This window comes from Giraffa tippelskirchi, chromosome 14 (genome assembly GCF_054371585.1).
Source record: "Giraffa tippelskirchi isolate mGirTip1 chromosome 14, T2T-mGirTip1v1.2.pri, whole genome shotgun sequence".
Taxonomy (NCBI): Eukaryota; Metazoa; Chordata; class Mammalia; order Artiodactyla; family Giraffidae; genus Giraffa; species Giraffa tippelskirchi.
The window spans coordinates 39,948,525-39,974,340 of record NC_137288.1 but is presented as its reverse complement, the minus strand read 5'-3'; the positions used below and the strand labels follow the sequence as shown (position 1 = coordinate 39,974,340).

Here is a 25,816-nt window from a genome sequence, read left to right as displayed (position 1 = left end):
TCACTGCAGATGGTGACTGCAGCAATGAAATTTAAAGACACGTACTCTTTGGAAGGAAAGTTATGACCAACCTAGTTCAGTTCAGTACAGTCACTCAGTCGTGTCTGACTCTTTACAACCCCATGAATCGCAGCATGCCAGGCGTCCCTGTCCATCACCAACTCCTGGAGTTTACCCAAACCCATGTCCGTCGAGTCAGTGATGCCATCCAACCATCTCATCCTCCGTTGTACCCTTCTCCTCCTGCCCCCAATCCTTCCCAGAATTAGGGTCTTTTCCAGTGAGTTAGCTCTTCACATGAGGTGGCCAAACTATTGGAGTTTCAGCTTCAGAATCAGCCCTTACAATGAACACCCAGGACTGATCTCCTTTAGGATGGATTTATTGGATCTCCTTGCAGTCCAAGGGACTCTAAAGAGTCTTCTCCAACATCACACTTCAAAAGCATCAATTCTTCGGCGCTCAGCTTTCTTCACAGTCCAACTCTCACATCCATACATGACCACTGGAAAAACCATAGCCTAGACTATGCTGACCTTTGTTGGCAAAGTAATGTCTCTGCTTTTAAATATGTTGTCTAGGTTGGTATAACCTTCCTTCCAAGGAGTAAGCGTCTTTTAATTTCATGGCTGCAATCACCATCTGCAGTGATTTTGGATCCCCCCAAAAATAAAATCTGACACTGTTTCCACTGTTTCCCCATCTATATGCCATGAAGTGATGGGATCAAATGCCATGATCTTAGTTTTCTGAGCGTTGAGCTTTAAGCCAACTTTTTCACTCTCCTCTTTCACTTTCATCAAGTGGCTCTTTAGTTCTTCTTCGCTTTCTGCCATAAGGGTGGTGTCATCTGCATATCTGAGGTTATTGATATTTCTCCTAGCAATCTTGATTCCAGCTTGTGCTTCCTCCAGCCCAGTGTTTCTCATGATGCACTCTGCATATAAGTTAAATAAGCAGGGTGACAATATACAGCCTTGACATACTCCTTTTCCTATTTGGAACCAGTCTGTTGTTCCATGTCCAGTTCTAACTGTTGCTTCCTGACCTGCATACAGGTTTCTCAAGAGACAGGTCAGACAGTCTGGTATTCCCATCTCTTTCAGAATTTCCCACAGTTTATGGTGATCCACACAGTCAAAGGCTTTGGCATAGTCAACAAAGCAGAAATAGATGTTTTTCTGGAACTGTCTTGCTTTTTTGATGCTCCATTGGATGTTGGCAATTTGATCTCTGGTTCCCCTGCCTTTTCTAAAACCAGCTTGAACATCTGGAAGTTCACGGTTCACGTATTGCTGAAGCCTGGCTTGGAGAATTGACCCACCTGGACAGCATAATAAAAAGCAGCAACATCACTTTGCCAACAAAGGTCCGTCTAGTCAAGGCTATGGTTTTTCCAGTGGTCATGTATGGATGTGAGAGTTTGATTATAAAGAAAGCTGAGCACCAAAGAATTGATGCTTTTGAACTGTGGTGTTGGAGAAGACTTTTCAGAGTCCCTTGGACTGTATGGAGATCCAGCCAGTCCATCCTAATGGAGATTAGTCCTGGGTGTTCTTTGGAAGGACTGATGTTGAAGCTGAAAGTACAATACTTTGGGCACCTGATGCGAAGAGCTGACTTATTTGAAAAGACCCTGATGCTGGGAAAGATTGAAGGCTGGAGGAGAAGGACATGACAGAGGATGAGATGGTTGGATAGCATTGCCGACTCGATGGACATGAGTTTGAATAAACGTCAGGGGTTGATGATGGACAGGGAGACCTGGCGTGCTGCATTCCGTGGGTTTGCAGATTTGACCACTACTGAGTGACTGAACTGAACTGAACTGACAGTCTTTAATTCTCCTTCACTTTTCAAGAATAGTTTTGCAGTGTTCAGAATTCTAGGTTAGTGTTTTTCTTTTTTTTCTCTCAATATTTTATATATTTCACTCTGCCTTCTTGCTTGCATGGCTTCTGGCTTCTGAGAAATCGATGTAATCTTTTTTGTTGTCCCTATGTAGATATGTTATTTTCCCCCCTCTAGCTTCTTAAGAATTTTTTCAGAATTTATTCTTTGTCTTTATTTTCTGTAGTAGGAAAGTGATATGTCTAGATATGTTTTTTGTTTTTATTTTTATCTTTTTGTTCTTTTTATTTTTTTCTTGTTTTATTTTGGTATTTTATCCTGCTTGGTTTCTCTTAGCTTACTGAATCTGTAAGTTGGTGTCTGACATTAATTAATTTGAGGAAAATTCTGTCATATTATTTCACATAGTATTTCTTCTGTTCCTACTCTGGTTCTTCTTCTGATATTCTTATTACATGAATGATACAACTTTTGGTTTTGTCCCAAAGTCTTTAGATATTCTGTTTTGTTTCCTTTTTCTAGTTTTTGTTCACTTTGCTTTTTAGTTTTGAAGATCTGTTGAGGTAACCTCAAATTGAGAGATTCTTTCCTCAGCCATGCCTCACCTACTAGTGAGTCCACCAGAGACATTCTTCATTTCTGTTACAGTGTTTTTGTTTTGATATTTCTCTTTAATCCTTTCTTAACACTTTCATCTTTCTGCTTACATGATCCATTTGTTATTGTATATTATTTATTCAGTAGAGTCCTTAGCATATTAATCATACTTATTCTTGGCCTGAAAATTCCAGCATCCCTACCATATCTGATTCTGATGCTTTCTTTGTCTCTTCAAATTGTGTCTTTTGCTTCTTAATGGGCCTTATAATTTTTTTCTCAACAGCCAGCATATTAGGTAAAGGAAATGCTATAAATAGTAATGTGATGGTAAGATATAGTGGAAGGAGAAACATTCTATAGTACTAAATTTAGGTCTCAGTTTTTTAGTCAGCCTAAGCCTCTGGACAGTGAGTGTCACAGGTGTTTCTCAGTTTTTTGTTTTTTTTTTGTTTTTCTTCATACTTAGTGTGAGAGTAGATGCTTAGAGTGGACTGGAGTTGGTGTTTCCCTTCTTCTACATGAAGCTGACTAGAGTTTTGTATTTCACTTACCCCAAATCATTTACACTGTGATTAATACCCCAGCAGGTTGGAAATGGCAACCCACTCCAGTATTCTTGCCTAGAGAATCCTGTGGACAGAGGAGCCTGGTGAGCTGCTGTCCATAGGGTCGCAGAGAGTTGGACACGACTGAAGCGACTTAGCATGCATGCATGCATTGAAGAAGGAAATGGCAACCCATTCCAGTATTCTTGCCTGGAGAATCCCAGGAATGGAGGAGCCTGGTGGGCTGCCATCTATGGGGTCGCACAGAGTTGGACACGACTGAAGCGACTTAGCAGCAGCAGCAGCAGCAGCAGGTTACGCTTTGGTTAACTAATTTCTCCTAAGAGCAGACTTCATTAAAAAGAACAGCATGTGCTCTGTTATATTTCAGAATGGTTCCTTTGCCCTCTCCCTGCAGAAAGTACAATGGAATATTTTTCTGCTATTTACTGTGAGAACCTGCTCCAGCTCCAAGAGGAATATCTCACAAAGTTGTGGAGCACCTTCTACAAATGAGTCCTCCTGGAGTTTTTAACTTTCAGACTGAGGCCCTCACAATTCATCAGTTACAGTGTAGGCTTTCCTACCTTAGCAGAATCTGTGTGCCACTAAGCCATGACTCCCTGTATCCACCTATCTGTCTGATTTTGGGACAGCAATTTGCCCTGTTTTCTTACCACTCTTACGGATCCAAAAAGAGTTGTTGATTTTTTTCCATCAACTCAGCTTTTTACTTGTTGTTAAGATAAAGTTGTAATTTCCTACTTCCTTATATGCAAAGCTAGTAAACAGATGTTGAGCTTTGTTTGCCATTTTAAATATAGAGTGATAATATTTAACTCAATCAACTTATTGGAGAATATTTGGGGCATGATTATTTGCAAATACTTCATATACTTGTATATTTTCAGCTGGAAAATACATTACCATTTACATACAACTACATAATAAAAATCTGAGAGAGTTTCTACAGTTTACCTGGCTCTTACATTATGCTGCTTCATCCCATCTTTAATTATTTCAGCTCATTATTGTTCAGTGTAATACAAAATGCTGTAATGCAAAAAGGTGAGTAAAGGCTGATGAAACAGGTAGATCCAAGTCTGTATTACATCCCTTGCTTCCTGACAAACCTTTTACTCTTTCCACTCATTTTCCAATTCAAAAGAAAAAATTGGTTTAAGTTAAACTTGCTTTAGATTTTCTCTTCTAAATATTTTCTGAAATGACTTTTATAACAACAATCTTAAAGTAAGAATATAATTGAGTTATTAAGCAGGTGAAATTATCTTATGACTACTGTGTGTTTTCTGATCCACCTGTGTCTTAGAGAGGTGTTTGTGTTTTCATCATAAGACTTATTATTTCAGAATTTCCAAGATAACTTCAAAGCTGAAAGAAGGAATTCAATTGAGTGTTCATGTTTAATCTTGGCAAGGCCATATATTTTAAATGATACTTCTAGTTGTCATTTTAGTCATTTTTACTTATCAATAAAGTAGTTTAATCATTCAAAATGTATTTTGAAAAGATTCCTAATAAAACTTGATTAGTTTCTAATATGATTTCATTTGATTTAATATAAGCATTCTGGTTTCTCAGAAGTGTGCGATTATGTGGTACAAAGTATATACTATATGGCATAATGGGAATTTATATCTGGCAGGAAATCAGCTTTATGTTCTAAGTAAAATTATCTTCATGGCAATAAAAGAAACATTGATATTGAAACTAGTCATTTCTTTATTTCAATTGTTCTACTAGGGCCTATGTTTCTAGGTTCTAATTTGTAATAAGATCAGAATAAAGTCAGAATTAATGAGTGTTTTAAAATTATATCTAGAGATGGTTATAAATAGAATGACGGTTTCTATTAGAATATAAATATAAAAGAAGAACATAGCATACTATTTAAATCATTTAAGGTCACAACAATAAATGATAATAATTATTATTTCATTTAAAACCTCATTTTCTTAGATATCATTTATTTAAAACTTCTCATTCAGAGTAAAATCATACATAGAGAATAAGGAAACTAGACATTCTTATTCAGTCAAAATGGTGTCATCTTATTCATGTATAAAATTTACTAGCTGAAAGAATACTTTAGGCCTAATTGAAAGCATATTTATTTTATTATTTAATTATAATATACTTTCTATCTAATTTTCTGACCCATAGTAGATTAAAAATGTTATGATTAACAAATGATATAGTTAATATAACATTTTATATGAGGCACTCAGTAATTTTTCAACAAAAAATAACATAAACAAGGGTTCAGAAAAATAGTTAAAATTCTGATATTTAAGTAGCATGACAAATTATGACAAATCTATAATTTATGTGCAAAAGATTTTAGATTGTTTCTTTCAATATGAGGACATGTTTTATTATAGTTTCTAAGAGGTCAACATTAAGCATAATCTTAGTTATGATTTGCCTAAGGAAGATAAAAGGTAAAAGTATATCTAGTATAGCAGTGCTATTGATTCTGGAGTTCTTTTCTAAGCCCTGAATTTCTGCTTTCTGACAATCACGTCAGGTATTGCCGATGATTCTGGTCATGGATCACCCTTTGGAAACGAAAGGGTGACCTATTGACCTATTGCTGAGTATTTTATTGCATGTGTCATCATTTAAGAGTATTGTTGGCAGGCCTAAATTTTATTTTAAAAATATAATTTTGTTTTTCATGATATTTTAAAAATATATTATTTCAGTAAAAAAGCAGAGGTTGAGGAATGATGATATTTATCTGACAGAAGTATATTACATAGGAGAAAAAAGGAGGTGTGGAAGCTTTCTTAATGATTTGGGACACTGCCACTGGTTGCTGCAAAGGTTCAGCTTAAAAGAGAGCTTGTTAAGAGAACTGCCCCCGCTTCCCTCAAATTGACTTCCTGCCAGAACAGGATATTCCATATAGCTGAGCATATTCTGCATAGTCTGGCTGAACACGTGGGGATTCCTGAAGTAGATTAAAGGAAATCTACCTAGAATTTACCAGAATTTATGTGCTCTTTCTCATATGGAAGATCCTCAGAAAATACAGAGTTGTATAAAATAATGAGAAGAGGGAAAAATGTATACACTTAAGGTGGGACGCATCAGCTTAAAATAAACTCAAGCAGGCAAAATAGTGTTCATTTAATTTGTATAATAAAAGGAATCATTTTCTAATAGGATTTATTTTTGTGGGTGTACACATTTTCTAATAGTATTTTGAAGCTAAAAATGTATAACTGTCATGTTAACAGTGAGGAAAGAATAAAAGAAATGGGGATAATCCTTTTGAACTCATAACAATGTTAAATCTATGAAAAAAGAATGTGAAAACTAATATATGAGGCAGATTATTTAACTAAGTAGCAGAGCATCTAATAACTCTTCCTTTGTGTTGTATTTATGTGATTTGCAAAGAAGATAAGGATTCTCTTTAAAAAAAAAACAAACATTTTCTACCTGTTTGATATCTATTTTATTTATAAAGCAAATCCTTTTGTCTTTAATTTCTTTAACTTTTTTTCCCCTCCTCAGCTCAAGGAATAAATGAATAAATATTTAAAAGTTACAAAAAATCATGAAATCTCGCTAGAGTGTTTGAGTAAGTGCTAAACTGAGTGTATGAAAAATACCCTTATATTTTCTCCACAGTGATCTAATTATTTTCAAAATACCAGAGACTTGTGGAGTTAGAAGGGATGTTAAAGGCAAATGTGTCCCAACTCCCATGTTTACAGAATGAGAAAATAGGGACTCAAAGATGTAAAACTGGCTTGTGGGAGAGAAAGGACATAATCTTAAACATTTGATTCCAACTTCACTGTTCTTCCTAGCATGTCACCAATATTTGATATATTATTTCTGAATGTGAAAGTAAGCTTTTAACAAATTTTAGCTCACAAAATGTGTGATACTCCTTTAGAGTAAGTGAAAACAAAATCAGAACATGAGTTAAAATATAATGGAGAACAGACATTACTATATATCACTGAAGACTGATACACAGGGTAATTAAATAAATCCCATAACTTATGAAGGATGTAGTTATTTGGCTGGTTGGAGAATAGATAATATCCAAGCAAGAGGATTTAACACAAATCTCCACTTATGGAAGAAGCATTTTTTTTCGAAATAGATTTCAAATAGTGTCATAGAAAAGTACTTAGCAGCAGCTCAATGAGCATCTTTTCAATTGGTTTTAAATGGATTTTTCCAACTCTTTCTAACTCCTCAAATAGGAATCATGTATAAGTTATAGTTTGTAATAATAATTGAAGGTAACTTGAACATGCAGTGGGAATGCAGTAAGCGAGATATCAGTAGACCTTGTTCTTAACTAGGTCTTTTAATTTATTTTCTTATAAACAAGAACAACAAGGGCATGGGCTCACATTTCATATTTTCAAGACCAGTAAAAGTAGGTACTGCTCTGCCTACTTCAGTCAATATTAGGAAGGATCAAATGAAAGACCATATAAGTGTTTATTTATAATCCTTTGCATTGGTATGTCAGTTAAGTTATTAAATCAAAGCGTGTAAAGTTCCTGGTTTTCAGATGAATAATGGAACATTCCATTGTGCTCACTTCAGCAGCACATATACTAAAATTGGAATGATACAGAGGAGATTAGCATGGCCCCTGTGAAAGGATGACTCGCAAATTCTTGAAGCGTTCCATATTTTTAAATATATAGCCAATGGGAATTTGCTGTGTGACTCAGGGAACTCAAACAGGGATTCTGAAACAACCTAAAGGGGTGGAATGGGGAGGAGATGAAAAGGAGGTTCAAGAGGGAGGCCTATGGCGATTCGTGTTGGTGCTTGGCAGAAACCAACAAAATTCTGTAAAGCAATTATCCTTCAACTTAAAAGAAAAGAGTAATGACTTTCTCAAGGCCATATAGATAAATAAATAGTAGCAAAATCAAGACTCGATTTATGGTCAAATACTAAATTCTATTTATATCCAAATTGTGGTATTCACTCATTATTTTCTTTAGTGCCACTTCCTTTTAGAGAATGTGTGATACTCTGTGTGATAAGAGAGTATCACACATTTTTTCCCAGAGAAAAAAATTGTTATTCAAATATTTTACTATAAAACATTACCTTCCAGTTGTTTTAGTGTTACATTTTGTACTTTTCGAAATATTGAAGTGCCTCCTTTTTGTACAGGTAAGATACTTGCAGTATATTTGTTTGGTATGAAAAAGTGAGGCATTGTTTTGTAAATACTAAATTTATTTCTCTTACCAGTTAGTATTTAGTGCTTTTAAATTGATTTAAATATATTTTTACTTTTTTAAACAATTACAAATAATTTCCAAACACCAGGACATAATTAATCCAGAAGTTATATTTTTATAGGCTTATGACATTTATCTTTTTAGGGCCTAACTAACATCAAACTAATTATTTTAGTGATAAGGCAGTAATAGGAGCTGCTATAATCTAATGAGCCATGATATACTAAAGCATAGAGTTTATATTATTAGAGTAATGGAATGATATATACATGCCCAGATGATTATATAAGTATATAATCAATGCACTATTATATAATTTGAATACATAAAATATAAATATATACATTTCTGCATCAATCACTAACCATCAGGGAAATGCAAATGAAAACCACACTGAGATATCATGTTATACCAGTTAGGTTGGCTGTTATTAAAAAGTTAAAAAAAGATCACAGGTGTTGGTAAAGGCATAGGAAAAAAGAGAACCTTTGTGCACTGTTGGTAGAATGTAAATTGTTACAGTTGTTATCGGAAACAGTATGGAGTTTGCTCAAAAAATTAAAAAATACAACTATCATATGGTCTAGCAATCCCACTTTTGCACATACATCCAAAAGAAATTAAATCATTATCTTGAAGATATATATTCCCTCCCATGTTTAATTGCAACATTGTTTGCGATAGCCAAGTACGGAAACAACCTAAGTGTCCTTTGATGGATAAAGAATAGATGGAATATAGGTGGCTCAGTCCTAAAGAATCCTCCTGCCAATGCAGGAGACTCGGATTCAATTCCTGGGTCGAGAAGATCCCTTGCAGAAGGAAATAGCAACCCACTCTACCTTTCTTGCCTGAGAGATCCCATGTATAGAGGACCCTGGCAGGGTACAGTCCATGGAACTGCAAAAGTTATATATGACTTAATGACTAAACACCACCAACAACAAATATATAGATGTAAAATTCCAACTTTGAAAAAAAAATTCCTGCCAATCGCAACAACTTGGATGAACCTGGAGGGCATTTTACCAAGAGGAATAAACAAAATACATTAGAAGAAATACTGCATGACTTCATTTGTATGTGGAATCTAAACAAGTTGAACTAATAGAAACAGTAGAAGAGTATTAGGGGGTGGGGAAATTGGGGAGATATTGGTCAAAATTTACAAATTTTCAATTATAAGATGAATACATTCTGGAGATCTAATATATAGCATGGTGACATTTAAAATGAAATATACTTTACAATTTGTTAATATAATAGATTTTAAGCATCCTCACTACACACACACACACACACACACACACACACACAAAGGTAACTAGGTAACTATCTGAGGTGGTAGATATGTTAATTACTTTTACTGTAGTAATCATTTTACAGTGTAAACATATATCAAATTATCATGTTGTACACCCTAAATACAATTTTGTCAGTCATACTCCAGTAAAGCTGTGTTTAATAAATCAATACAGATTTTGTATTATTGAAATAATGGAATGGCATATACATGCTAAAAATGACTAAAGATATTATTCATTATTATATCTTTTGAATACACAAAAATATAAATGTATAGAAGTATGTTAATAGGCGCAAGTGGATGCCTCTAAATTCTAAAAAATAAAGCAATAATCAGTCTTTCAATTAATAATGAAACATATATGCATATAATATTGGAGACCACTGATTGTTCAGAGAGAATCAAAATTAAAAGAAATTATTAGGGGACTTCCCTGGTCCAGTGGCTAAGACTCTGCACTCCCAATGCAGGGGGCCCAGGTTCATTCCCTGGTCAGGGAACTAGATCCCACATGCTGCAACTAAGACCCAGCACAGCCAAATAAATAAAAATAAATAAATATATTTTAAAAAGTAAATTACTGTAATGTGAAATTGTATAGAATTAACCAAAGTTGTCATGTCATGTGTAACCTCTAAAAGGAGTACCATTCACTGAGATATTTATTGGTGATCTCTCTGAAATATTTTTGATATGGATTATGCTTTCATGCCACTTACACTGCTGCTTGCATTTTATTTTATTTTTTTTGGTCTAAATCCAACTGCTGTCTTAATATTTTCCACATGGAAAGTGAAGCGACCTTATTTGCATTTTGAAAGACTATGGCATGGTAAATCATGCCTAATGGCAAAACTGAATTATTTCTTTTATATGGTCATGATGTAACATGTCCCAGTGTTACTGAGATGTACATAGAGTTCTTAAAACTAAGATCATGGCATCTGGTCCCATCACTTCATGGCAAATAGATGGGGAAACAGTGTCAGACTTTATTTTTGAGGGCTCCAAAATCACTGCTGATGGTGATTGCAGCCATGAAATTAAAAGACGCTTACTCCTTGGAAGGAAAGTTATGACCAACCTAGATAGCATATTAAAAAGCAGAGACATTACTTTGCCAACAAAGGTCCATCTAGTCAAGGCTATGGTTTTTCCAGTGGTCATGTATGGATGTGAGTGTTGGACGGTGAAGAAAGCTGAGCACCACAGAATTGATGCTTTTGAACTGTGGTGTTGGAGAAGACTCTTGAGAGTCCCTTGGACTGCAAGGAGATCCAATAAATCCATCCTAAAGGAGATCAGCCCTGGGTGTTCACTGGAAGGACTGATGTTGAAGCTGAAACTCCAATTCTTTGGCCACCTGATGCGAAGAGCTGACTCATTTGAAAAGACCCTGATGCTGGGAAGGATTGGGGGCAGGAGGACAAGGGGACGACAGAGGATGAGATGGCTGGATGGCATCACTGACTTGATGGACATGAGTTTGGGTAAACTCCGGGAGTTGGTGATGGACAGGGAGCCTGGCTTGCTGCGATTCATGGGGTCGCAAAGAGTCAGACACGACTGAGCAACTGAACTGAACTGAACTGAGAATTCTTAACCTCGAACCTTCTGAATTTAATACAGTCCTCTATTAGAAAAATGTGTATAGTTTCCCAAAATGAACAGAAGCTAGATTTCAGTGAGATTTCACTCCTAGGTTTTTGCAATATTTAACCCTTTCATATTTAAGTATTTCCTTTTTTTAAAAAAAGTTCAATTCAGTTCAGTTGCTTAGTTGTATCTGACTCTTTGTGACCCCAGGGACTACAGCACATCAGGCTGCAGTTAAAAAAAAAGTTAACTGTCTACTATTTTAGATAAAATAGCTTACAACTATAGAGTCAGGAAGTATATTAGTGGTAACAGAGCTGGAGGGGAAGTTGGAGAGAAACAGAGGTTACTGCCAAGGGGTACAAGGTTTCTTTTTTTGTGGGTGAAAATGCCTTAATTGTTATTGGTAGTGGTTGCATAATTCTGAGAATAAACTAAAAAAAACTGAATTAAGCACTTTAAATACTTGGGTTTTATGGTATATAAACTATTGTTGTTGTCCTTTACTCTCTAAGTCTTGTCCAACTCTTTTGTAGCCCTATGGACTGTAGCCCGCTAGACTCCACTGTCCATGGATTTTCCCAGCAAGAGTACTGGAGTGGGTTGCCATTTCCTTCTCCAGGGGATCATCCAGACCCAGGGATCAAACCCATGTCTCCTGTTTGACAGACGGATTCTTTAACACTGAGCCTCCAAGGAAACCCAATATGTAAATTATATCTCAATAAAGATGTCAAAAATTTAGCCTGCAAAATAAAAATGGAAAAATCATATATTCTTTCAGTAGTAAAACAGTGAGAAAGATTTTTTGAGACTACTTTGAAAATTGTGAAGTTTGATCATTTCCTCAAGTATTATGGTTACATTTCCAAGCTTTTACAAATATAAGTCAGTTTATAGAATTTTTTTTTTCCCAAATGGACATGTTTTTTGACCAAATTCTATGTTCCTCATAAGAAGAAAATACCATTTTTATTTGAAATAACTTTAATTTCTCATGAAGAAAATTTACTTTTCTGTCTAAAATGTTTCCAAGTTATCAAAGCTAAATTTATTGTTGACATTATTGTTAATTCTTCTTTGCATATACTTACCTATTTAATTGTCATTATACCCTATAATGTAATTATTATTATTTTAAAGATTATTAACTTGAGGCAGAGAGAAGGTAGGTAGCTTGATCAGTGTAACAAAGTTATTAAGTGGCAAATCCAAAATTTATAAATATAGATTCTGACACCAAAATTTAAGCTTTCACGTGTAATGTTCAATGGTTTGATAAGATTTCGTAATCATACACAAGAGTACTTGCTGGCTTAGCAGGGTAAGACTGTACCCATAATGATTATTAGTACAAAAGAAATTTAGCAAATAATAAATAAGCTAGCTATAAGTTGCAAATTTCTTTTTGATGAATAGAGTTTTATTATAATGATAGTAATAAAAATATCTAATATTTATATAGTCTTTGATTTATGCAGAAACACTTTAGAAAATTATAATTTTTGTATTAAAATTGAAGCTGGGATATAAATGCATAGAATAACTTATTGAGAGTCATGCAGCTAGTGAAAGTGTTAATCACTCAGTTGTGTCTAATTCTTTGCAGCCCCAAGGACTGTAGCCTGCCAGGCTCCTCTGTTCATGAAATTCTCTCGGCAAGAATACTGGAGTGGGTTGCCATATTTTTCTCCAGGGAATCTTCCTAATCCAGGGATCGAACCCAGGTCTCCCTCATTGAAGGCAAATTCTTTACCTCCTGAGCCACCAGGGAAGCCCTGGTGTTCCAATTACTTATCCTCTAATATAAAACATATCATAGGAATTCTGGCAAGCCAAGAGGAGAGATTATATGAAACTTTACTCTCTTCCACTGGTATCTAAACTTTGTATATAGTATTGACAGAATTCAGCCATTTTTGAACTACTTGCCTCTACTAAGCTTTTTAAAAACTTTCTAGGAAAGTTGTGGCCTAAAGGCATGTAGATGTACCTAGGCATGAGCTTGTTGACCAGTAGGCTAATTTCTCATAGGAAAAATATCAAAGATAGTATTAAGTATTACTTATGAGTCTGTTACAGATCTCAAGTCAAATACATGTCTAACTATATTTGTGGCAAGAAATCTAATAGAATTTTATTGCACTTCTGAAATATACTGAGCTTTTCTGATAGCTCCATTGGTAAAGAGTTTTCCTGCAATGGAGGAGACCCCAGTTCGATTCCTGGGTCAGGAAGATCTGCTGAAGAAGGGACACGCTACCCACTCCAGTATTTTCGGGCTTCCCTTGTGGCTCAGCTGGTAAAGAATGTCCCTGCAATATGGGAAACCTGGACTCGATCCCTGGGTTGGGAAGAACCCCTGGAGAAGGGAAAGGCTACCCACTCCAGCATTCTGGCCTGGAGAATTCCATGGACTGTATAGTTCACGAGATCGCAAAGAGTCTTTGCTTCATGTTTATATATGTGTATATATATGTGTATATATATATATATATATATGTGTATATGTGTATATATATATATGTACACACTTTTTGTAATGCAATATATATGTATATATGTAATATATATGCATGCATATATGTGTGTATGTATGTAATATTATATATATATTTATAAGTATACTTCATGTAATGACAGCTGAAGGGGAATCATTACATAATTAGAAAAGAACAAAAAACATATGCTTTCATTACCCAGTTTAATAATAAAAGTGCGTAGGGTGTGTTATGTGAATATATATATTGGAGGGGGAAGTCAGAAGACCTCAAAATCCTAATTTTTTAAAGGAAGTTATAGATATTTGAACCTAGTATCTCAGACACCTTCTTATCCCCTGACTCTCTTTTAAAGTTGATTTTCTTTAAATATCTGTCTATGCTTCCCATTCATTTTTACATTTACACTGTATGAAAAATCCACAGTGCTACCATTACTCATTAAGAATACTTAGTTCAGTGGCATCATGTTCAAAGTCAATGGATGTTTCAGAACTCATCTTACTTGACCTTTCAGTGGCCTTTAAAATGCCCCTTCTTCATATTATAAACTTTTTTTTTGGCCTGTAGCTTTACTGATGACATAATCTCCTGGTTTTCCTGCTACATCCCTGATTTCCTATACATTTTCTAAATTTCTTATACATCTCTGTTAGTTGAAATATTTCTTCTTATCTTGCTTCTTTTCTCTTCTCCATATTCTATCACCAGTGATTTCCCTATATTTTCCAAAAGAAATAATACAAATACGTAAGATAAATAGAGCACTCCAATTTACATAAAATAGATGTTCTTTGACAAGAAAAATACGATGGAAAATTTTGGAATGGCAGAATAACAACCTCTGAAAATCCACTTTTAAGTAAAAGCAATAAAACACTGGTAAAACTATCAAAAAACAACTTTTAAAGAACTCTGAGAATTAACAACCTAGACAGCATATTAAAAAGCAGAGACATTACTTTGCTGACAAAGGTTTGTCTAATCAAAGCTATGGTTTTTCCAGTAGTCATGTATGGATGTGGAAGTTGGACCATAAAGAAAGCTGAGCATCAAAGAACTGATGCATTTGAACTGTGGTGTTGGAGAAGACTATTGAGAGTCCCTTGGACTGCAAGGAGATCAAACTAGTCCATCCTAAAGGAAATCAGTCCTGAATATTCATTGGAAGGACTGATGCTAAAGCTGAAACTGCAATACTTTGGCCACTTGATGTGAAGAGCTGACTCATTTGAAAAGACCCTGATGAGGGGAAAGATTGAAGGCAGGAGGAGAAAGGGACAACAGAGGATGAGATGGTTGGATGGTGTCACCAACTTGATGGACATGAGTTTGAGCAAGCTCTGGGAGTTGGGGATGGACAGGGAGGCCTGGTGTGCTGCTGTCCATGTGGTTGCAAAGAACTGTACACGACTGAGTGACTGAACTGAACTGAAGTGAACTGAGAAGTAACAAGAAGCTTTTAACAATCTAATTATTCAAGAAAAAGGGCTAAATTTGGTAAAAAAAAAAAGTGACTTTCATTTTGTTTTAACCTTTCCTAATCCCAGCCCTCTAAAACCAACAGTCTTGCAACTATGTGCTGAGTTTAGTCATTCAGTTGTGTCAGATTCTTTTCAACTTCGTGGACTGTAGCCCACCAGGCTTCTCTGTCTGTGGGAATTATCCAGGTAAGAATACTGGAGTGGGTTGCCATGTACTTCTCCTTGGATCTTTCCAACCCAGTGATCGAACCCAGTTCTCAACATTGCAGGCAGAATCTTTACCCACTGAGCCACCAGGGAAGCAACTATAGTTGCTGTCAAAGCAAGCAGTACAGCAGCCATCCGAGGAGGGAAGACAAGCTGGGAGCTACCCAAAGTCTTCATCCCCAGAGAACTAGCACTATTTAACCTGTGTCAACCACAATGGCAAGCTCTATTCCTAGGGATTGTCTTTGACAGGCTCACTGTTTGCAAACAGCATTGCCCATAGGGCATTTGTCAAAAATTATCAAGGGCAATTGTTTAACATTGCAGCTGTCAAACATAGCAATACAAGTAGATCTAAAAATAGACTGACAAAAAAAACTTAAGAAACTGGCAAATGAAATATCCATAAGGAGATTTGTAAAGCTCCAACATATTCATAGCAATCTAGAAGGCTATACATATATATAGAGTTGCACTTGCACACATGCCACAATGTACCCTAGAAGGCTCCAAACTCTAACTGGGCAAGACCAGTAATGTAAGATTGGCTCAAAATGTAATGCTCAATCAATGTACTGTAACATATATGTAATAAAGGACAAATGCCACATGATAATCTATATAGACTTAGAAAAAATATCAAATGCCAACATCATTTTATGGTAAAAAAGCTTCAAGCAGGAATAGAAAGAGATTTCTTCAACTTGATAAAAACTACATCTGAAAAGCTCACACTAACATTATATAAAGTTTTAAAAGGCTAGCTGTGTCCTGCTAAATACCAGAAACAAGCAAAAGATGTTGGCATTTGCCCCTTCTATTCAATATTTTACTGAAAGTTCTACCTAGAGTAATTAGACAAGAAAAATAAAAAGATGTATAGATGGAATAGGAAAAAGTGCAAATATCTCTATTCTCAAAAGAAAATATCTTCTATATAGAAAAACCAAAGTAATAGACAAAAGTGTATTAGAACTCATTAACATGCTCAGCAAAGTTGAAAAATTCAAGATTAATGCAAAACAAGTTATATTGCTAGACACTTAACAATGAGTAGTACAAATGTCAAGTTCTTAGAAAAACTGTCCAAAATGATCTTTTTTTTCATTAAGAGGTCAGATTTGATATTTTGATACAACTTTCAAGTCATTCAGGTAATTTGCTTGAATTCTTATCATAATCTATCACATTTTTTGTTTTATGGATGTACTTAGGATGAGAAGATGTGGAATGATATGGCTAGTTTTTGTTACATTTTTAATGTCTAGGAAAGCATTTATTTTAAAATGATCATTGTGAGGTTTTAGTTTATTCACTCAGATTATATATGTGTGTGTGTGTGTATGTGTGTGTATTTTTTTTAACATTTTAGGCTTTTTGTTCTCTTTTAATATCTATGGCAATAATTCCATTTAAGTGTCTGAAAAGCAACATAAAATTTCGATCCTGGCATAAACTGTACTTTCAATATTTATACTTCAATCCCTTCAAAGTTGAGCAAATCATTTTATTATAATCAAATGTTTAGTTTAAAAATCTAAAGAAAATCACAGTTAACTGAGCATCTATCCTAAGAATAATCTTCCCTTGGTAAGTCTTGGTGGAATACTTGAAATGAAACCAAAGTGCTCTTGAATGTATCCTCTATATGCTTACAAAATATGCGTAGATCTGATGACTATGCCAAAGCCTTTGACTGTGTGGATCACAATAAACTGTGGAAAATTCTGAAAGAGGTGGGAATACCAGACCATCTGACCTGTCTCTTGAGAAACCTGTATGCAGGTCAGGAAGCAACAGTTAGAACTGAACATGGAACAACAGACTGGTTCCAAATAGGAAAAGGAGTATGTCAAGGCGGTATATTGTCACCCTGCTTGTTTAACTTATATGCAGAGTACATCTTGAGAAACGCTGCGCTGGAAGAAACACAAGCTGGAATCAAGATTGCTAGGAGAAATATCAATAACCTCAGATATGCAGATGACACCAGCCTTATGGCAGAAAGCGAAGAAGAACTAAAGAACCTCTTGATGAAAGTGAAAGAGGAGAGTGAAAAAGTTGGCTTAAAGCTCAACGCTCAGAAAACTAAGATCATGGCATCCAGTCCCATCACTTCATGGGAAATAGATGGGGAAACAGTGGAAACAGTGTCAGTCTTTTTTTGGGGGCTCCAAAGTCACTGCTGATGGTGATTGCAGCCATGAAATTAAAAGACGCTTACTCCTTGGAAGGAAAGTTATGACCAACCTAGATAGCGTATTGAAAAGCAGAGACATTACTTTGCCGACAAAGGTCCATCTAGTCAAGGCTATGGTTTTTCCAGTAGTCATGTATGGATGTGAGAGTTGGATGGTGAAGAAAGCTGAGCGCCGAAGAATTGATGCTTTTGAAGTGTGGTGTTGGAGAAGACTCTTGAGAGTCCCTTGGGTTGCAAGAAGATCCAATCAATCCATCCTAAAGGAAATCAGTCCTGGATGTTCATTGGAAGGACTGATGTTGAAGCTGAAACTCCAATACTTTGGCCGCCTGATGTGAAGAGTTGACTCATTGGAAAAGACCCTAATGCTGGGAAGGATTAGGGGCAGGAGGAGAAGGGGACGACAGAGGATGAGATGGCTGGATGGCATCACTGACTCGATGGACATGGGTTTGGGAGTTGGTGATAGACAGGGAGGCCTGGCGTGCTGTGATTCATGGGGTCGCAAAGAGTAGGACATGACTGAGTGACTGAACTGAACTGATGGCTCTAAGAATGATGAATATAGTATAGATTATAGGGTTAGACAAAATCAGAGCCTAGACTATTTATTGCAGCCATGATACATAGCCCAGTGGAAATATTTGCATTTATATATATTATTTTATTTACTCATTTTTGACTGTGCTGGGTCTTCCTTGCTTCGTGAGCTTTCTCTAGTTGTAAAAAGTAGGAGCTACTCTGTATATATGGTGTGCAGGCTTCTCACTGTGTTGGCTTCTCTTTTTGTGGAGGATGGACTCTAGAGTCCATGGGCTTTTCAGTAGTTACAACACATGGGCTCAGTAGTTGCTGCTCCCAGGCTCTGGAGCACAAGCTCAATTGTTGTTGCTCACTGAGCTTAGTTGCTCCATGGCATGTGGGATCTTCCCAGCTCAGGGATGTCCCACATCTCCTGCACTGACAGGTGGATTCCTTACCACTGAACCACTGCTGCTGCTGCTGCTGCTGCTGCTAAGTCGCTTCAGTCGTGTCTGACTCTGTGCGACCCCATAGACAGCAGCCCACCAGGCTCCCCCGTCCCTGGGATTCTCCAGGCAAGAACACTGGAGTGGGTTGCCATTTCCTTCCCCAATGCGTGAAAGTGAAGTTGCTCAGTCGTGTCCGACTCTTAGTGACCCCATGGACTGCAGCCCGCCAGGTTCCTCCATCCATGGGATTTTCCAGGGGAGAGTACTGGAGTGGGTTGCCATTGCCTTCTCCAGCTGAACCACTAGGGAAGCCCCTATTAGCATTTTAATTCAGGTGGGATTGTCCTATTATCATGGACTATAATCAAAAACAATGATGGATCTTTAGACATTCACAGTTGTTCAGTAAAACACAAAACAGTAACAGCTACTTTCCTGAATGGGTCAACTTACATCATAGAAATCACAGCAAATATTGTTCTTACATAAAGAGAAAGCAGGAATAATCACATTGTTTTTTTTTGTGGTCATACCATCCTGAACACCCTTTCCAATCTTGTCTGATATCAGAAGTTAACAGCATTGTTTTTTTGTATATAATCATCAATGTTGCTATAATTTAAAACAGCACATAAGAGTCTATCCCAAACTCCTAATATATCCCTCCCTCAATAAAAAAAAAAAAAAAAAAGTTCATCTTCAAACCAATTTTGAAAAGATCCTTTATTTTTAAAACCAGTCTTCAGAGTGTACATCTTTTCTCATCCATGCCAAAGGCATGGCTGGAAGGCAAGAGGTGCTGTCCCATTCAGTACAAACTGAGATGTATTGCAATATGGACTCCTTTATTATGTCCATACCTCATCCAAAGCATGAGCTTCCAAGTCATACAGTGTCATCATTTTGATCATAAAAATGATAGCATTTCAAGTTGCTCACTTCTTATCAGGTTCCATGAAGATAATTATGCTACATTAAAATTCAAAATAAATATGAACGTACTTTTAAATTTTAAAAAATCTACAATTTTCAACAACAACAAATTTTCAAGTGAGACAAATGAAGCATTTGAGTGTGAACACTTGTCCAAAGCCACGTAGTGGTTATTTTGAACTGACCTTAAAACCCAGATGTCCTAATCACAAATCCAGTGTCTGTCCCATTGAACATCAAAATCTCTGGAGGATGTTTTTTTACTCTAAATCATAGGGTTTTGTGGAGGTATTTTGGCTCATTTATATTGTGAAAATGGCAGGATAAACTTTCTGAATCTGGTATATTCTATTAAATCTAAATTTAATAAATCTGTTCAGAAATAACTGTGATTCAGATTATTTTATTAATTTCTATGTGTTTTTTGTATAGCGCAAAGCAATCTTATTATTCAATAAACATTTACTTAATTTTCTGTTACTGGCTCAATACACTGCTACATCATGTGGATTTGAAGTTGAAGGGAAGTAAGACCTTTCCCTTAAAAATGCTTACCAGTTTTATCTGAGAGATTTTGAAAAGTCATTATATTATAAAATATAATTCCCATTTCTTGTACTTCCTTCCTTGAATGTGCATATCACCAGGGCCTTGATTTGGCTGGTAAATTATTAAGCAGAGATCTGTATGTCACTTCTGAGCAGAAGCTTTAACAGTTCCTATGTGATTTGCCAGGTTTTCTTTTCCTTGGCTTGACTATAACAGAAACATAGCCATAGACATAGAGCCTTTCTCCAGTTGTTAGAGTAGAGACCAAATCTGTTTTGACTGATACACACTGTGTTATGTATTGTCAAGTACCTAGAAAGAAACACTTGGCACTCTCAAATTGGGAACTTAGAAAAAAAAAATAAGAAAGGAATCATTTGTAATGATGAAATTAAGGTTAAAGGAATCATTAGTGATGGTGTAGTAGACCAGGATTAAAATATCTTGCATCGTCAATACTCCCAGACTTGAAAATGCAAGTACAAAGGTTACTGGGATGTGAAGAAAAAGAGAATGTGTTCTTGAATGCATCCATCTCAAGATTTCTCTGCAAGAAAGGAGTAAAGGGAACTAATGCTGCAGTCTCATTTTCTTTCCTGCCTCATACCTGCAGCCAAATGGAAGTTGTTTGTACAAAGATCAGCCTCTCAGTAGGTAGAGAAGGCTGGAACATGCATCTGGAAGGGAACTGTGGAGATTATTTGACACAAGTACAGAAACTGACCCATGGTCAGATTATTGTGGGAACACAAGAAATAGCAGATAAAAAGAGGACTTTCAGGAAAATTGTAGAGGAATACAACTTGAGCTGAATCTTAGAGGTATAACATAACTACTTTAGACAATTTGTGATGATCTTTTGATCTAGGTATTGAGGAAAGCCGGTGTGTAGAGGAAAACCTAAGCAAATACAGTATTTTCAGAAATAAAGATTTAGATTAAAGAATAAAGATTTAATATCAGACCTAGGAAAATGAAATGATAAAGTTGACCAGAATATGGAAAACTTTCTGTATTACATTAAATAATGTTGGCTTTACCCTGAGTCCAAGAGAAAGTTCTGAAGGATTTAAAAACAGTGACATGACTGGGTTTGTAATTAAAGTCAAAATATAGCAGTACTAATAATCACTTACATTTATTGAGTGAATACAATGGGCCAAATCATGTTCTGAGCTCTAAGTACTGCTGAGAGTCAGATACTATCATTATGGCTATTTTGTAAGTGAAGATACTGAAGCAGAAAGTAGTTACTCTAGATGACATAATAGTACATAATGGAGTGGAGATGTGAAACTAGTTTTTGTAAAAAATAAATGAATATGAGTGCAGGACCGAAGCAGGAAGACATAAAAGTTATTCAGATAAGGAACAATAACCAGAGGGATAGTGCTAATAATGGGGATAAGAAAAGGCATTCTAAAGCTTAAACCTGTCAAATACGTGCTTGATTGACTATGTGAAATGAAGGGAAAAAGGAAATTAGCCATACCCCCATGGTATCCTTAACTGAAAAAACGTGTTATACTTAACATGTTATATACAACTACCATTTTCACTTTGGACAAAAATATGCAAAATTATCAATGATCATATAGATTCACAGATGTTAATGAGCATATTTAATTTGGGGTGGGGACCGTTGAATTTAGTTCAGATTTCTGCATTAAAAAGGAAAACATATAATTTAATATTGCAAATATTATCTCTTAGAGCTTGCAAATTAAAAATGAAAGTGACAAATAGCAAAGAGAGTAAAATTTGGGTTTAGTTCAGTCATTAAACTCATAAAGCTAGGGTAAATGATACTGGGCCTTTGTGATACCTGCCTTAATAGATCTGTGTCATCTGAGTATTTGCAAAGCTAATTAGAGCAGCAACTATAGCTTCTTATCTCCATCATCATCTCACTAATTTTGTAAGTCAATCCTATTTTTATCTTCATTAAATGCTTAACTAGCTCTTATCTTCCTCTAAGGTAATCTATGATATTTTTGGTTGTGGTAAAATTTAGATGTGTTGTAAATGAGTAATTTAAACAGTTTTGACATTAACTAAAGTATTTCTCCCTTTTTTTTTTTCTTCTATACCTTGGCGTGTAAACAGTTTCACATAACAATGAAATATCTATTGCAAGAAATTGCTTCTATTTTTTACAGTTGAGAATATTATCTACGCTTTACACACACAAACACAGGCACACACACTCAAAAATTATCTATCTTAAATAGATAATATTTTTGAATTAAATTCTACTTTAAAATTAAAGACCATCAGTGCACATGTTGATAAAGGTAGCATAGTAGCATTAGAAAATGCAGAGTGTACTGATATACTGGGGAAGATACGTTACTTTCTTTTAAAGAATAAGGGTAAATATTGTATTATTATTATGAAGGAAACAGTGGCATTGAATGCAGATCTATGAAAACATTAATGGAAAAGTAAGACATAAACGATTAGTCACATGTATAAACTGAAGGGACTAGATACTTGAGCATTTTATTAATTGGAGGCTTCAGTTCCTCACCTCATTGGTCTATTCATGATATGGTAACTGGTTTCTTTCAGAATGTGTGATTGAAGAAAGAGATAGAGACTATATGGAAGCCACTTATCTTTTATGACCTAATGATGAAAGTCACATATAATTACCTCTTCCCATCTTTTTCCCTTAGCACATAGAAAAATCTTAATAAAAATATGTAGGAGAGGACTTTATGAGAGTGTAACTATCAGGAATTTATTTTCCTTTACTTACAGTGAATATCCTGGCTTCTAGCAATAGATAAGAATTCTTTGTTGTTATTGTTTCTTAGTACATCTACAGTAGTCTCAGAACTGCTTTAACCATAACTCTTACCAGTACCTAAGTATGCCGAAAAAGAGAGTTCAAATTTCCTTGTAGTTCTTTTCCACCCCCCAAACTTCTTAGGAGTTCGAGTGCATATAAATTCTATGTTCCATTTTCCTTCATGCTTTTCACAATGGAAATGAAAGTAGATTTTTATCTTAGTTTATGATAAAAATGATCTACTGCATAGTTTCTCTTTTCATCATCTTAAATATTTTTCAGATATGTTCAAACTTTCAAATATTTGAAAGTTCCTTATAAGGAAGGAAGGAAAAATTGCTTCCTTATTTTTGTTTGAATTTTTACCTTTTTCGTGTACTAGTGCATCATTACATGTCACTTATAGCAAAAAGAAAAGCACAACATTTAATTTTCCATTCAGCATAAAGCTATATAATTGCATTTATTCATGAGACCACTGTATAGTTCATTTAAATGCTTTAACTCATAAGTCTAGGTTATAACTTAAAGGACTTCTGACTTTCAAATTACCATGACAATAATATTTTACTATTCTGTCCTTCCTTCTGTCACTTTCTGTCTTAAAATTGAGTTGTTCAGTTCAATTTGAGCATATATATATATACATATTAGTTTAGTTGTATTGTGATTGAACAGAAAAATAAAAGCTCTTCAGATAGATGCAATCACAATTTCTGAAAAAGTACGCTTAAGATGGACTATGATGAATGTTGAAGGAAGAGAATAGAAAGAGTACCATTGAATCCAAGGAAGTACCATAAGCCTGATTTTAAATTGTTCCCCACATCTCCCTCCAGTCCTGTTACTACACCTTGATTATGAAAATAAAGGTTGTGGATAAAAAGCAACTTAATATTGATCTCTGTGCAGCTTGCATTACCTAAGAGAAGCTTTGTAAGATGCACTGAGTTATAAGTGTCGGATTCAGTCAGGGCTAGCTTCAGGGACCTTTGACTGACCCAGCCAAAAATATACCTATAGCAAATAATTTTTGTGATTGTTGTTGTGTGTGTTTGTCTCTTACTGTAAGGTTTATTCAGTGGTGGTCATTTTCTTGTTATGTTAGATGTCAGGTGAGGATGGCGTCCAGGTGTCCCACCTTCCTGGTGGCTGCGCTGTCTGGAATCCTGGCTTCTGAGGTTATCATAGTGAAACTGAAAGCAGTAAAGGGACATATTGATCAGAAGTGTCATGCGTGCATCATCTTTCATTTCCTTAAGGTGCTTTTTTGCTGTCAATTGGCCTACACAGAGCTTTTAAATACTAACTTGATGCTGCTTGTCATTAATTTTACCAACTTCTTTCCCTATAGTCACACTTGTCATTTTGATGTATTTGCTTATTACTACCTAAGTGAATACACGTTTCAGAATTTAGCCAGATACTCAGACATTTGGGCAGAGTTTATACAAAGATTTGATGTTCTCAATATTTGTCATTCTATTATTATTTGATAAATAATAATATTATATAATTAATGTGGTATAAATTAGAATATTGTGTAAATAATATCTATTAATTATTTTTCCATTTATTAGTGACTATGATAGTCACAGATTTCATCCCATGATTCTTTGGGCTAGAAATATTGCAGATTTTCTACCAAAATTTTCACCAGAGTAAACAGCAATGACTGTTGCCTACTATCTCACTGAAAGACAGATGAAATAGGAATCCCTTGTCAATGGAGAATTTGCCTGCTTCATTTTCCTTTCTAACGCCTTCAGATCTTTGTACTTTTTAAAATTTCATTTAGGTTTTACACTCCTTACCAGTGTTATTATTGCTTTTCCTACAAGAACATTCTTTGGTAGACCAGAAGCAGATCTCCCATATCTTTATATGCATTTGATCAGTTTTATGAATGAATAATTTAGGTACAATATGTTGTAATCATTTACAGTCTGATTCAGTGCCATTTGCCAGATATATGCACTAACATACCAATGCTACAAGCAAAATACAGAGCATTTCCATCAACCCCCAAAACTTCTTCATGTGTTACTGGATTGCATCGTAATCTCTGTACCCAGCTTAAAGCAAACACTGATCTTTCTGCTATCACTAGAGTTTAGTTTGCACTTACTGAAATTTTCTATTTCAGATTTTTATTTATTTGTTTACCTATTATTTATATTTGTTTTCTTGCATTTAGTAAAATGACTTTTGCTCATGCTTATTGTTTCTTATACTAGTATTCATTTTTATCACTGAGAAGAACATAGGGAATAATTTACAATTTCAAAAAAATGCATTTTCATATTTTATGTTAATATCATTATACATACATAAAATGGTTTATTTTATACTACATCAATATGTCTTTGGACAAGGTGAAATATGACTGTGCCTCAGGTTGGTATATAGAAAATTGGTCACCCAAAGTATCCCTGGTGCTGACATTATGATCAAATAAGATTCTCTTTGTTTCCTCCTTTTGTCTTTATGGGCTTCCCTTGTGGTTCAGGTGGTAAAGAATCCACCGGCAAAGCAGGAGACCTGGGTTTGATCCCTGGGTTGGGAAGATCCCCTGGAGAAGTGAAAGGCTACCCACTCCAGTATTCTGGCCTGGAGAATTCCATGGACTGTATAGTCCATGGGGTCACAAAGAATCGGACACGACTGAGCAACTTTCACTTTTTCTTTATAGCTCTTTAAAGTTTCCTAATACAGAATGTTTAAGTTTTATATAAGAAAAAGTATTCTGTTCCTATGAAGGCTCTTAAGATAAGAAATTCTCCAGACATAGTAAGGTTGCATATGCTAGGAAACCTGAAAAAAAAAAAATGGTGTGTACTGCAGGAAGTAATATCACTTGTGACAGAGAACCATTTCTTAGAAGTTCATCATATTACTCAGTTTTACTTTTTTATTATTTAATTTAGGTAAAATTTAATAGCTTTAAATTAAATGTAGTATGTAACGGGCTTCCCTGGTGGCTCAGCAGTAAAGAATCCTCCTACAATGCAGGAGATACAGGTT

The 25,816-nt window shown here is 35.3% G+C and overlaps 2 long non-coding RNA genes and 1 other non-coding gene across 4 annotated transcripts in view; 2 read left to right on the top strand and 1 right to left on the bottom strand.

Moving 5' to 3' along the window:
• LOC145534218 (uncharacterized) overlaps positions 1–25,816 on the top strand; it is an 87,139-nt gene that overhangs the window by 16,705 nt on the left and 44,618 nt on the right. The gene's annotated exons all lie outside the window — the stretch shown is intronic.
• LOC145534215 (uncharacterized) overlaps positions 1–25,816 on the bottom strand; it is a 540,985-nt gene that overhangs the window by 503,170 nt on the left and 11,999 nt on the right. For both annotated transcript variants that reach the window (XR_014074349.1, XR_014074350.1), the window contains one exon: positions 23,859–23,988. This is a non-coding gene — a long non-coding RNA (uncharacterized LOC145534215). The remainder of the gene's footprint in view (positions 1–23,858; positions 23,989–25,816) is intronic.
• Positions 7,583–7,689, top strand: LOC145535000 (U6 spliceosomal RNA). Its single transcript, XR_014075167.1, has one exon. It is a non-coding gene; the product is annotated as a U6 spliceosomal RNA (small nuclear RNA).